Source organism: Dromaius novaehollandiae, chromosome 3 (genome assembly GCF_036370855.1).
Source record: "Dromaius novaehollandiae isolate bDroNov1 chromosome 3, bDroNov1.hap1, whole genome shotgun sequence".
Taxonomy (NCBI): Eukaryota; Metazoa; Chordata; class Aves; order Casuariiformes; family Dromaiidae; genus Dromaius; species Dromaius novaehollandiae.
In genome coordinates this window covers 48,890,108-48,902,178 of record NC_088100.1, presented here as the reverse complement: position 1 = coordinate 48,902,178, position 12,071 = coordinate 48,890,108, and the positions used below count along the sequence as shown (strand labels likewise).

The 12,071-nt window shown below is 39.0% G+C and overlaps 1 protein-coding gene across 5 annotated transcripts in view; it reads right to left on the bottom strand.

Annotated features, from left to right (window-relative positions):
• The window catches only part of LIN28B (lin-28 homolog B), a 101,074-nt gene that overhangs the window by 49,198 nt on the left and 39,805 nt on the right, over positions 1-12,071 (bottom strand). The gene's annotated exons all lie outside the window — the stretch shown is intronic.

The following is a 12,071-nucleotide window of genomic DNA, read 5'->3' as shown; positions in this document are numbered from 1 at the left end:
AAATTATTGTCATTTGTTTTCCTTGTATTTGGGATATAGTTCTGCAGGTCTAAATCAAAAATAACAATGAACACAAAAGACAGGAGCAAGATGCTCCTAGCAAAGTCAACGGAAAAATGGCATTTCAAATATCCCTACTGAGCTGCTAAATTTCTGTTCACTACCAAAAAATCTCATCTTGTTAGCACGATTTACATATGGATTTGTACTTTAATTCACAGAAAAGGAAATCATTGTCACCAGAGCAAGTGATACAAACAAATACAAAAAAATCTTTTTGTATTACACTGTACCAGCAAAGTCTTGGACAGGCTGCAGTCAATAGAAGCTTGCTGTTGATTTTAATGTAATGAAAATGTTACTCTGATCTGAATTCCTATAAATTATGTAGAACACTAGCTCTATATGTCAGGACAGATCTGATAAACCAAACTCTTAAACGAAATGTTCATCAAGCTAAATGAGACAATTAAAAAATAATAATAAAATGATAGACACTTGTTGCACTAAAGATTTATTTAAAAGTTACACATTACATGAATGAGATCAGCTGGACTTACAGAGAATAATACAAAATCCCTGGCAATTTCCAAACATTTGCTTGTTTTTTGTTTTTGTTTTTTTTGCACAAGAGCTATGAAACATGTCTTCTTCTTTTGCTCATGAACTCTTCATAGCAAAGAGAAAAATGTATCTTGATTGATTCTTAGTTCTCTAGCATTCACTTAGCTGAACCACAGAGTCAAGAAGGGAATCTTCACTGCAGACACCTTCCCACTCAACCACACGTCAAAAAAAGCCAAGTGACACTTGACTATGTAAGTCACATCTACTACCCAAGTCAGCCGCAATCCCTTGACATAGACCACAATCTCTGCATCCATATTACAGGTATAAGGAGATCTGCAGCACCATGACACTATTATTGAGGCAGTCTGAGCTCTACAAATCTTATCCATGCTTCGGGCATGAGATATTGGTGCCCTTGTAGAAGAGATCTGAAGCTCAGCTGCCTGCCCAGCGGTGGATATGTGACAGCCTCTCAAGGACAAAAGGGATTGATAGCAGAGGTTCAGACCCAGCACACAACACCCCGTCCACCCACAGGGCACTTAAGCTCGTCCATCATGGCCTTAAGCATGGCCAAAACCTGTTCCTGTGATTATGGCTTATATTCAAATAATGCAGATTCAACTTGAGTTCGGGCTTGAAAGAAGGAGAAGACTCCTCTCAAAACAGTACAGGCATATCATAGAGGCACCAACAATTCGCTTACCACCCTAAGAGGAAGTATGACAAAACAGTCTTTATTTGTATCAGCACATTGCAAGTCTTCCAAGGAAAGCACACTGAGAACGCCAGAAGTCATGACAGGTAAGATGCAACACTAGATTAAGACATCTAGAATTTAAGTGCCCACATGCTCACATGGCCACAGCATTTAAGCTTGTATTGCAATCACGGAGTCAACACCTTCGGTGCGTTTGAAAACAGACATCTAGAGTGGGAATCAGTTGCCTAAGCATAGGCATTTTGTGTCAGTTTAGCTATTGCGGAGTACTTGTGGCTAGCTCTACCTGCTCCTCCAGAAGAGCATGGGTCACCTGTAACTCCTGTGTCACAGCTGCCAGCCCCATGCAGACGACTGGGATACTCTAGGGCATCTAAAATGGCACTAGACACTTCTGTTCAGGCATCTATATCCCATCCCAGGCAGTTGTTCAGATGTTTTCCTCCGCAGGCTGTACTGACATCATATCTTTGCTGACTTTTAACAGAGCACAAGAATTGACACCTACACAGTTACAGAGCAGAGAGAGATACTCTTCAGTAGGATGCACCGAGGATAGGACAAGAGGCAACAGGCACAAGTTGCTTCAGGGGAAATTCCATCCAGATACTGGGAAAAACTCTTCACCATGAGAACACTTAAACTGAGAAGCCTAGAGAAGTGGTGGAATTTCCCTTCCCATAAATAGCTAAGATTCAGCTTGACAGGGCCCTAAATAACCAAATTGAAGGCCCTGTTTTCAACAGAAGGTTGGACCAGATGACCTCCAGAAGTCCCTTCCAACTTACATTTTTCCATAGTTCAGATGTCTTAATGTGGAGCTGAATCCCACCCAAGGCTGGAAAATAGGATTCCAGCTCCTAGTTCTGCAATGCAATTGTCTGTCCTAACCTTTGTCTGTCTTCCTGAAAGGGACACTATTACAGAGCCTATTTCACACAGCACTGATAGACTAAATTAATGATTACAAAACACTTGGGAACATTCATTTCAATGAAATCACGTGAACGCACACACACCTTTGCTTCAAAAAACCAAAGTACCAAACCAGTTGAGTTCTCACACTCCACCCAGTAGCAGCCACTCATAATGCGACAAGAAACTATGAATGTGAGTCTGAGAAAAGGGACTCAATTGTATATAATTTTTCCAGTAGTCAAAAATAAGCAAGAACACAGTTTCAGCAGCTAGAACGAAGGCTATTTCTGCTCATCCAACCATGCAGCTCTAGTTCACGTGACTCTTTCACCAAATGTCGTAACAGTGTTAAGCATGAGACAAATACTTGACTTTCTAGGTGAGTGGTTTGGCACGAAAAAGGCAGGGGGGAGAACAGGAAAGGAGAAACGCATATAGTAACTGCTCCCTGAATCGTAAGCATGGCGACTTTGGGAAGTGAAAGTATAAGTTATGAAGAAGGAAACATGCAACCCCCACTCTCACCCTGCCCCCGCCACCAGAACTGGGAGACAGTAATTCTATATAAACCAATAAAACAAAACCTCCCAGGAAGGCAGCATTGCTCCAAGGAAGCACTCCATGGCGAAATGTCTAAACAGCAGTAAGGGGATCTACACCACAAAGAGGAAACATCGAAGCTCAGCCTATGTGCAGAAGAAGACCCCACCACCTGAAACGACAGGTTTTGCCTGTGGCATGAACCCATCCATAGGTCCATCCACACCTCCTAATTCTGCGGCAGCCACAAGGGGAAGTCTTTGCAAGAGGACAGAACTGCACAAAATGTGTTTTGTCCCAGACAAACACATACGGTTGAATGTTCCAAAATAAGACAGGCATTGCAACACAGATCTGTGCTAATCACAACGGGAACCTCAAGCACAAGGCCATACTTCCCAATAAGACCAAAGAAGCCATGGATGTTTTTGTCTATTTTTAATTACAACTTAATGAAGAGATGTTTAAATCTACAGCAAGGCTTATGCATTTTCCCTTTCCAAGTTTCAATATTTATAAAACAAACTCCAAGCGGTTGACATCTGATATACACAAATCATTAGTATTCTATTTTACTTAAAAAGAAAAAAGTACAGTAAAAGGTAGAAACCGTAACCTAAAATAGGACATTATTAGTACTCGAAAATGCTTTTATTTTTCTCATTTCACTGCTTTTAGCAGCAGAACTTCAATTTCCAAACAACACACTATATTTCCAAGAGGATTTTTTTTTTAATTTAAAAACCAAAATTATGGAACAACTATCATGTTTTCATAAATCATGTATTATGCAAGTGTAAATTTTTGCACGTTTGCTTTTCCAAACAAAAAGAGAAATGCTAAAAAGAAGGAAAAAAAAATCCAAAAGACTTGCACAGTACCATCCTTCAATATAGCTGAACGGTTTGTTTCAATGTTAGAGACGGATTTGCTGCTGACATTGTGTAAATATATACTGTGCTGTCAGCCAGCTCTCAGCAAGATTCTTTGAAGGTGCAATAACAATTCAAAACCACAAAGAAAAGATGGCATTTGGAAACCAGCAAAAAATACAAGAAAAATTAAGAGGGACCCAGGTTTTAAAAGAGTTGAACAAAAAATACCCGTAAAGTTAACTATTTAAATCAAATGTTAAGAAGTCCTGACTAGCTCAATATTTTTCTCACATTACTTAAATAAATAAAACCCACACAATTAAAGGCAGCCAGAGCTTCAAGTCAGTGAACTATTTCTGGAGAGCTGAATAGGGTATATGGGCACATGGCCAATGAACAAAGGCAAAACTTAAAAGCAACATGCTTTTCCCCCTTTCTCTCAGCTGTCACAGACTTTGTTGTTATTTTTACCTGCAGTCAATATAGTGATTTCAGACTGGTGCTTGTTTTTTTTTTCTTTTTTTAATGTGACAGTACCCCCTTTTTTTTTTTAAGTTATCCTATTATTTCTTTGCAGTTTGGCCTATAACAGTCTTGCATACCTGTCACAAGCAACAGCTTTGCTCAAAAAGCTAGCAATTTTGTAAGCTTATCAACAATGACAAAAAATAAAAGTGAAAAACCAATGTCCATAAGTTCTTGAAAAGTATGAGACAAACAAAAAATGCCCATAATAAATACAAACTATTAGCAGGATTGTTGCAAAGAAAATTACCATCTTCTTGGCAGTGTCAGGAAGTGCTTTACAAGTCTTGTTTCTTTCTACAAAAGAAACTTTGGAATTAAGGGTCATTACAGGGGTCTAGTCTCCTCTTGATACATGCACATAACTTCTATTAACATGTGTGCAGGGAAGGCAGAACAGGTTCCCAATAAGCTCCTCTGCGGAATTAATTTATTTGTCATTTCTAGTCAGGGCCTTACACAACTGCTGCTGTAGACATGAAATTCTTAAGGAAAAAAGTGTTATTCAGGGGCAATTCTGCTTAGCTAGGTTATTTTCTGTATCTCTCATTTCTGCCCCTTTTTATTTATTGATTGATTGATTGGTACAATGACCAGATGCCAGCTCTACGCCTGCTAAGTAAGAAAATGTTTTTTCCCTACAAATTATTTACAATTAAATCCAGACATAAAGGAAAGCATATCCTGAAACTCATCCGCACTGAACGCTGGAAGAAATCCTCGCCAAAACTATCTTGCACAGTTCTGTCTGGAGTTAACAATCTCAGGAGAGATTTTGAAGACTGTTCTACCACACAGAATTAAGAGGATACAGAGGTAAAACAATTAACACCAAATCTATACTAGTGCTCTTACCTGCATTAGGTCAAAAATAGAATAATTATTGTGCACTGTAAATGTTAGGGGAAGTGTTGCAAAATAATGTAAGTTGCATGATACAAGTATGGCTGCAACAACCAAGTTTATTTTAAAAGGTTTGCAAAGATAATGCATTTTTGCAGATGGAATGCTAAAGTAAACAAAAAAGCCTCCAAAACTAAATGAAAAAATCCACATGAAACAATAGTCTCCCAAAAGGCAACACATACCTTTGATTAACACAGCAAGCTAAGGCTGGGCACCCATAAAGCCGTCTAAGAAGTCACCACTGCTCCCTCCCCTTCTCCGCTCCCGCTGACCGCCAGGGCTTTTTCCTGCTCCCTGAGGCTTATCTTGCACCAAATCTGGCATTTCTCTGTCTTCCACATAAGCCAATTTAACCCACTAATCTGACAGGAAACAAACTCCACTTAAAAAAAAAAGAGAGGGGGAGGACAGGAGGAAAAGGAAACAGCAACACATTTCTGTTGTTCCAGTGAGCTAAATCTGTTCACAGAATAGTTCAATGAGCGCCAAAGCATACTGGAAACTTTAACTACTGAAATTAAAATGTGTTCCTTAATATTATAGGTAAAAAAGAAAAATCTACAAGTGAGAAGGAACTGCAGTACTAGAATTTTTTCTGTAAAGCTCAACGTACTATACAGTAAGTTTTTAATTGAAAAATTATTTAAAAATAAAGCTATGAAACATTGCATTTCTCAAAGATTTGCATTTTGGCTGTATATTACAGGAACATAATATTTGCTGGATAGAATAAGCTATTTCAAGTTACTTGATATTTACCGTAGGGAAAGAAGTGGCTTGTATACAGTTGCTGCAATGCAGCTGGTGCACCACAAATTCACAGCCTTATTTACTTAGAATTTTTTTCTGTCTTGAATTTCCACCTCAAATGCAGTCATTTTCATAACCTCATTCCCATTAATCACTGAGAAGCATGCAAAGGTATTTATTTAGTTTTTGAACAATAGGCTCACTTTAATTCAAAACCACCCTTCCTATACAGCAACTTGATTTCTTTTTTCTCCATTTATTTTTTATGTCTAAAGAAACTTTCACTAACTTCTTTAACTCTGAGGAACTTAGTAAATTCTAACTCCACTTAACATTTTTAATTTTTGTTTTGCCATGATACTTTCTGACCTCCAAGACCACTTTGATAATCTACTCCTTCCTCCTTTCGTATCACCTTTTTACTGCCAATATCCTACCTAGGAGAAGGTTCTCTGCTTGAAAGATCTGGGTAATTTTCTCTGCAATTCTTCTCCTTTTTAATTACTTGGGATTTAAACTTCAGATAGTCAAAGCCTTTTCTCTATTTAAGCCTAAAGTACTTCAGCTCACCCAATTTCACTAACCAGTGCTCTTAATTTAACAAAATCATGCCTTCAAAAAAATGAAGTCATTGACTTTTTATTATCTCATTTAATTTAAACCAAATTAACCCGGTCCACATTTTTTCTTTTTTATTTTCTTTTTTTTTTTTTCCGATTAGTTCTTATGTAAGGTCCTCAATTCTTTCCAAGTCGAAAACAGCATTACTTCTATTCTGAATTACCGTTTTGGGAAGAAAACTATTCACTGTCATATGCAGAAATATCACATCATTATAATAACCATTTGTGTTTAAACATACATCTAGCCTAAGTAGCCTACAATATTACTGTACTGAGAAACACTACTGGTGTTTCTCTCTCATAATATTATTATTACACTATCTTTATATAAATCCTAATCTAGGTCTACAACAGGTCTTTTAGAATTACTTCCCAAAGTGATTTTGATCAAACAGGTTCTACTGTATCCATGCTACTGTTTATTTCTTCACATGATACCACTTCATTCATGACACCTTACTAATTTTCTGCCTCATTCTCAGTATTTCTATTCAGGCTATGAATGCTATTCGACCATATTTCCACTGCCCCTATAATATCTGGTTACAAGTTCAGCACCAGCTGTTCTAGTTTTGTATACTAATAAAAAGAGCCTGGATAATAAACATCTTATTTGCTTCTCCCTGACCTCACCCCATTTTCTAGCTATGTTAAGCATATTTTTTTGTGAGTGTGGCACTTACATGACCAGCATTCTGCTACTAGTTTCTGCTTTTCCTTTGTTGCTTTACACAGGTAATTTAGGTTACCACTTGCGCAATTACCATTTACCCAGTTTTCCTTCTTGTGTGTTTTAAAACCAGGCATGAAAACTGAGCCAGGCTGTGCCGATGGTTTTCTTCTCCCATTACTTAGTTTAAGCATTTTCTCACTAGTCAGGCTAGGCACAAGGTAGAGCTTTAGAGCACAGTTCAGCCAACTTAAAGGCAGTTCCTCTTCCCCTACCTCAGCCTCACTGACCCAGGAAGCCGTATAAAAAAACGTTTACCGTTTCTCAGTAATGTTAGGTTTTCTGCTAGTCAGCTCGCTGCATTGGATCCCTGCAGAGTCAGAAAAACACCAGTACGCCTCAAAAGCAGCTGTGTGAGTGTGCAGCCATGGCAGGAGAGGAGGGACTGCCACGAGCAGCAGGACTGCCTCTTTTGGCAGCAGCTTGCCAGCTTGTCGCTTGTATTACCTCAGGGACACCCTGAGACCATACCATTAATCCTGGCAGGTTTAACAATATCCTCAGAAGTCCAGCCGCTCAGAAGTGTCTTTTTTTTCCACTGTCTCACAATGGTCAAACATCTCCATGTTTGCTTCCTCCCAAGCTTTCCCTCACTTGTGGCCGACTTGACTTGCTTCACTCCCTTTCTTCGGGGAGCCCAGGGATGTCCCTGGATGTTGGGCCTTCTCTTCACTTATCTGCCACTGAGCTATTCCATGCTCATATGGTCGCAGTCACTTCATGCAGCAGAAACCCCCATTTTCTGATGCAGATACTCTTGGCTGTTGTAAAGCAGTTCTGCAGAAACCCAAAGGGTCTTTCTACAAAGATTAGGAACAAATGAACATGACCTTCTATGCATTCATTAAATAGGGCAGATTATCCTCTGTTTTCATTAGGAGGAGGTACCTTTTCTTCCTGCATGAAACAAGGGCCTGGGGTCCACATTAACAGGCTCTCCAACACACCCTATTATTCAATTCAGTCCAGCAAACACTCCAGCGTAGACCTTTCTGACTGGGGAGAAAACCAGAAGGGCTGGACAGAGGGTTTGTTGTACCTCTTTACCTGAGGGCAGTACACTAAAAAAATAATGACAACAGTAAGCAGCGTATTTTTTTAGTGTCTACCTAGGCGGAGTGTATTTCAATTTGCCCTTGCATCAAAAAAGCCCAAACCTCTAAGGCAGAGATCAAAAGAAGCAGGTCTTGCAGCTCTTGTTCTATTATCTGAAGAAAGGAGGTATCAAACAAAGTCCTAAATCTTTTCTTTTCTTTTTTTTTTCCCCTCTGGAGGAAGGGGTGGCACAACTGAGACTCAAAAAAAAAAAAAAAAAAAAAAAAAAAACGTCAGGGTTGTGAGACAATCCCTGAATGCCAGGGAGTGCAGTTCTCTGACTTCTTCCACAAGGGATATATATGGAGTAAAACCTGTATGATGAATCTGACCGATTGAGCTCTCTCCCTTCTGGCATCTGTCTCATGAATTTAATGATGAAGTATAGAGCACACAGAAGACGATGGTTCGATTATTAAAAAAAATACTCTGAATACTAACAGATCTTGTTCTCTAACAGAGAACAGTTGTTCTCTAACAGATCTAAAAGATCAGCTGATTTCAATGTAGACAGTCCCATAAACATAGATGCAACTGCAAGAATACAAGAAGGCTCTATTTACGGTCCACATAGTTTGCTGCATTTTTCACGTACTGAAAATTAATTCAGGTAGAAAGCACAGAATCAATGGTAGACTTATTTCACCTAAAACTAAACCACAAGCTCATCCAGATTTACTACACCTTCTACAGTTGCTAGCCACATCTTCAGAAGCAACCACAGTACCTCAGTTTTCCACTGCTGCCCTACTATGTCTATCAACTTCACTCCTCTGCTCCTCTACACAGTCCAGGCGTGGCAATGTCCTATGCCATGAAATGTTTTAGTTATATAAGTTTTCCAGTCCACCTCTCTTACCTCCTCCTAGCATCCCAAGAGACTGGATATAATTGAAAAGAAATCAGGCCCAGGTTGTGCTGTGCTAATTCAGGTATAGCAGGATATCTCTGCACACCTACCTTCCCCTTTCTCTGCATGACAGGGGCCTGAAAAAAGGTCAAGTTTTCTTACTGCAAACCCTTAACGTCACTCTCTCAGGAAGCTGTCCTTAACCTTTTAAGGGTAAACAAGTATGGAAATACAGCACCGGCAAAACGCAGACAAAAAAGTTCCTCCACCTTTTGGCATCTTAGCTTTACATGAGAAAATTGAGTGTCTAACATCTCAGTGGTAAACAGATGGCTAGCACTGTTGATTACGGTAGCTTACAACGCACCACAGAGCAATGTTGAGAAAAAGGCATTTCATACAACTGGTTCAGCAAATTAGCTGTACAAAGGGAGCCCTGAACCTAGAGAAGATGGTTCAGCTTATCCCCATCTCTTGATAAAAAATACCCTTGTTATATTGGCCTGCCTCTTTCTTCCGTGGCATAACAGGGTAGCTGCCATCAACTTTGCAGGCTGTGGGGACAGGGTAGCTGGGTCACACTGACAAAGACAGGCTAAAGCATACGAAGGTCAGAAAGGATCTTGTGAACAGGAAGTTGGGGTGGGAACATAGGAATGGGAAAGGATAGAGCGAGGCGAAAGGAACGTGACTGGATCATGCTGGGAGCCAGCAACATGACTTGCACAAGGGGCAAGGATGGAGAAGGGTTGGGTCCTGCTAAAAACCTAGCAGGGACAGCCTGCTCCTTGTGGGCTGGGACAACAGCATGACTCAAGATTCAAGTTCAGAAAAGGGAAGCCAATCTGCGGAGAAGAGGTGACAAACAGTTACACTGGCCACAGTGTCCTGAAGCTGCAATAGAGCAAACTTCAAATGCTCTCCCAGGCTGCGAAGGCCCAGGAGCCAGGCCCACAGCTGGCTGTGGGGATGTGCCAGCAGTGCCCCAGTCACCATCTCTGGAGCCACCAAGGACTGTCCTCTCACCACCACAGCTACCCGTCACCTGTGTCAGGCTAAAGCCCCTCCATGCTTCAAGGACCTCCTCTCATTCTTGAGAGAGAAGAAAGCTGTCTGCAAACTTCGGCAAGCAAGGGACTGAGTGAGCACGGATGATATTTTAGCCAACTGGGAGCAACAATGACCTAAGCAATCCCAAGATAAAAATCCTTTATCTTAAAAATAGGTACTTTTTGCAAACTGTTCTCGAACTTATGGGCCAACATTGTTTTTGCTTTTATAATACAGATGTCCTCACCACCCCATTCAGAACTGGAGTTTCACTGTGCAAGGTCCTGCACAAATTATACCAGAAGACATAGTTTATCAATGGGCAACAGACCAATGCTGCCAAATCGTTTGGAGGTCAGAATCTAGACTTACTAATTAGTTTTTAATTTGATTCAATTTAAATGCCAATATAAAAAAGAAACAAAATATCAATTAGAATATCTATTTACCTAGAAACAAAGTCACTAACAGGACTTTATGCACAGAAAAATAGAACAGGAATATCTGATGAAATCAGTGGGGTTAAAATGTAATTGCTCATAAATAGGCTGAACTTTTAAATTGGAGCTTTTTTTAAAGGAACAGTCATTTTTACAATGTTATCTATACTGTAAAACCAAACCACTTTTTTCATTTACTATAAAAGCAAAATTAAACAGCAGCAATTATGCAGCATTAACAGCTCCTGACTTATGATTCAAGTTCTCTTGTATTTCTATATATATTTTTATCATGGTTAATCCTCCCTGGCTATTCTTCCATTGCAGATTGTGCACTAATTTTTCTTTCTTTCTTTCTTTCTTTTTTTTTAATCAAGTACTTAGTACTGGTACATCCCATTAATCCTACTAGCTTAAAGTTATAGTCAGTTATATCTTAATTAGATACAATTTTCTCAGAACTACAACTCTTGATTAGCTCATTCAGGTATTGAAATAAAAGAACACTTTTGTCTTGAAAGAAGAATGAGCACAAAGTCATTTTAACCTTTAAATCTTTATCAACTTTTTGCAGGGGAGGGAGGGGGGAAATGATGGATCATCTAAATACATCACAGTTTAAAGGTACTAGAGTGCAGTGAAACTAGTAGTAAGTGTCTAACAGAGTCTGGACATAACAGGAAATGAGTGGGTGACCTCAAATTAATTATTTTTAGAAATACATAACAGTAGAAGAAGATAGCATTGATGATTCAAAAGGTAAATTGAACTTAGCAGCACCTTTCAAATATTATTTTGGAGAGCATTTAATTTGTAATTTAACTGAGCAATACAATTATCTAAATAGTTGCATTTTAAATGCTGATGGAAATGACTGGTTGGGATACACTTCCGTTACCAAAGTGCAGGCTATATTCTGCCACAAAGGATGCATCCCATGATTCAGTGAAATGTCTCTGAACTTACTTTGATAGAATAATAGTATTTAAGGCAAAATCCTTCGATAGCAAATGAAAGACATATTAAAGTGATTTTTATTGCAGAGGACAAAGGATTTTAACTACAGAAAAAGAAACTAAATTCAGTAGCATCATGTAGTGCAAGAGGTATTCAGAAATGCCTGAAAAACATGACTTTTAAAATAATACCTTTCAAAAGACTTATATTTATTAAGGAAGTAATTGTGAAACTGGAATATCATGCATACAGCACATTAATGAAAACAAGAACAGTAATATTGGCTTTGGTTCAGATTACACATTACAAGACTAGTTAAATATTACTTAAAACTCCAATACTGAGTCTGTCTTTTTTATGCCCCAATTCTACTATACTAACCCAAAGAGATTCAATTTTTTCTGAGGCCTCCTAAAAGAGGGTCAGACAAGTTGCAGCATAAAGGCACAAAGAGGTTCCTTAAGGACAATTCTCCTTCTAATCTGTTAACACAGCTCTCGATCAACACTAACAGGAAGAAA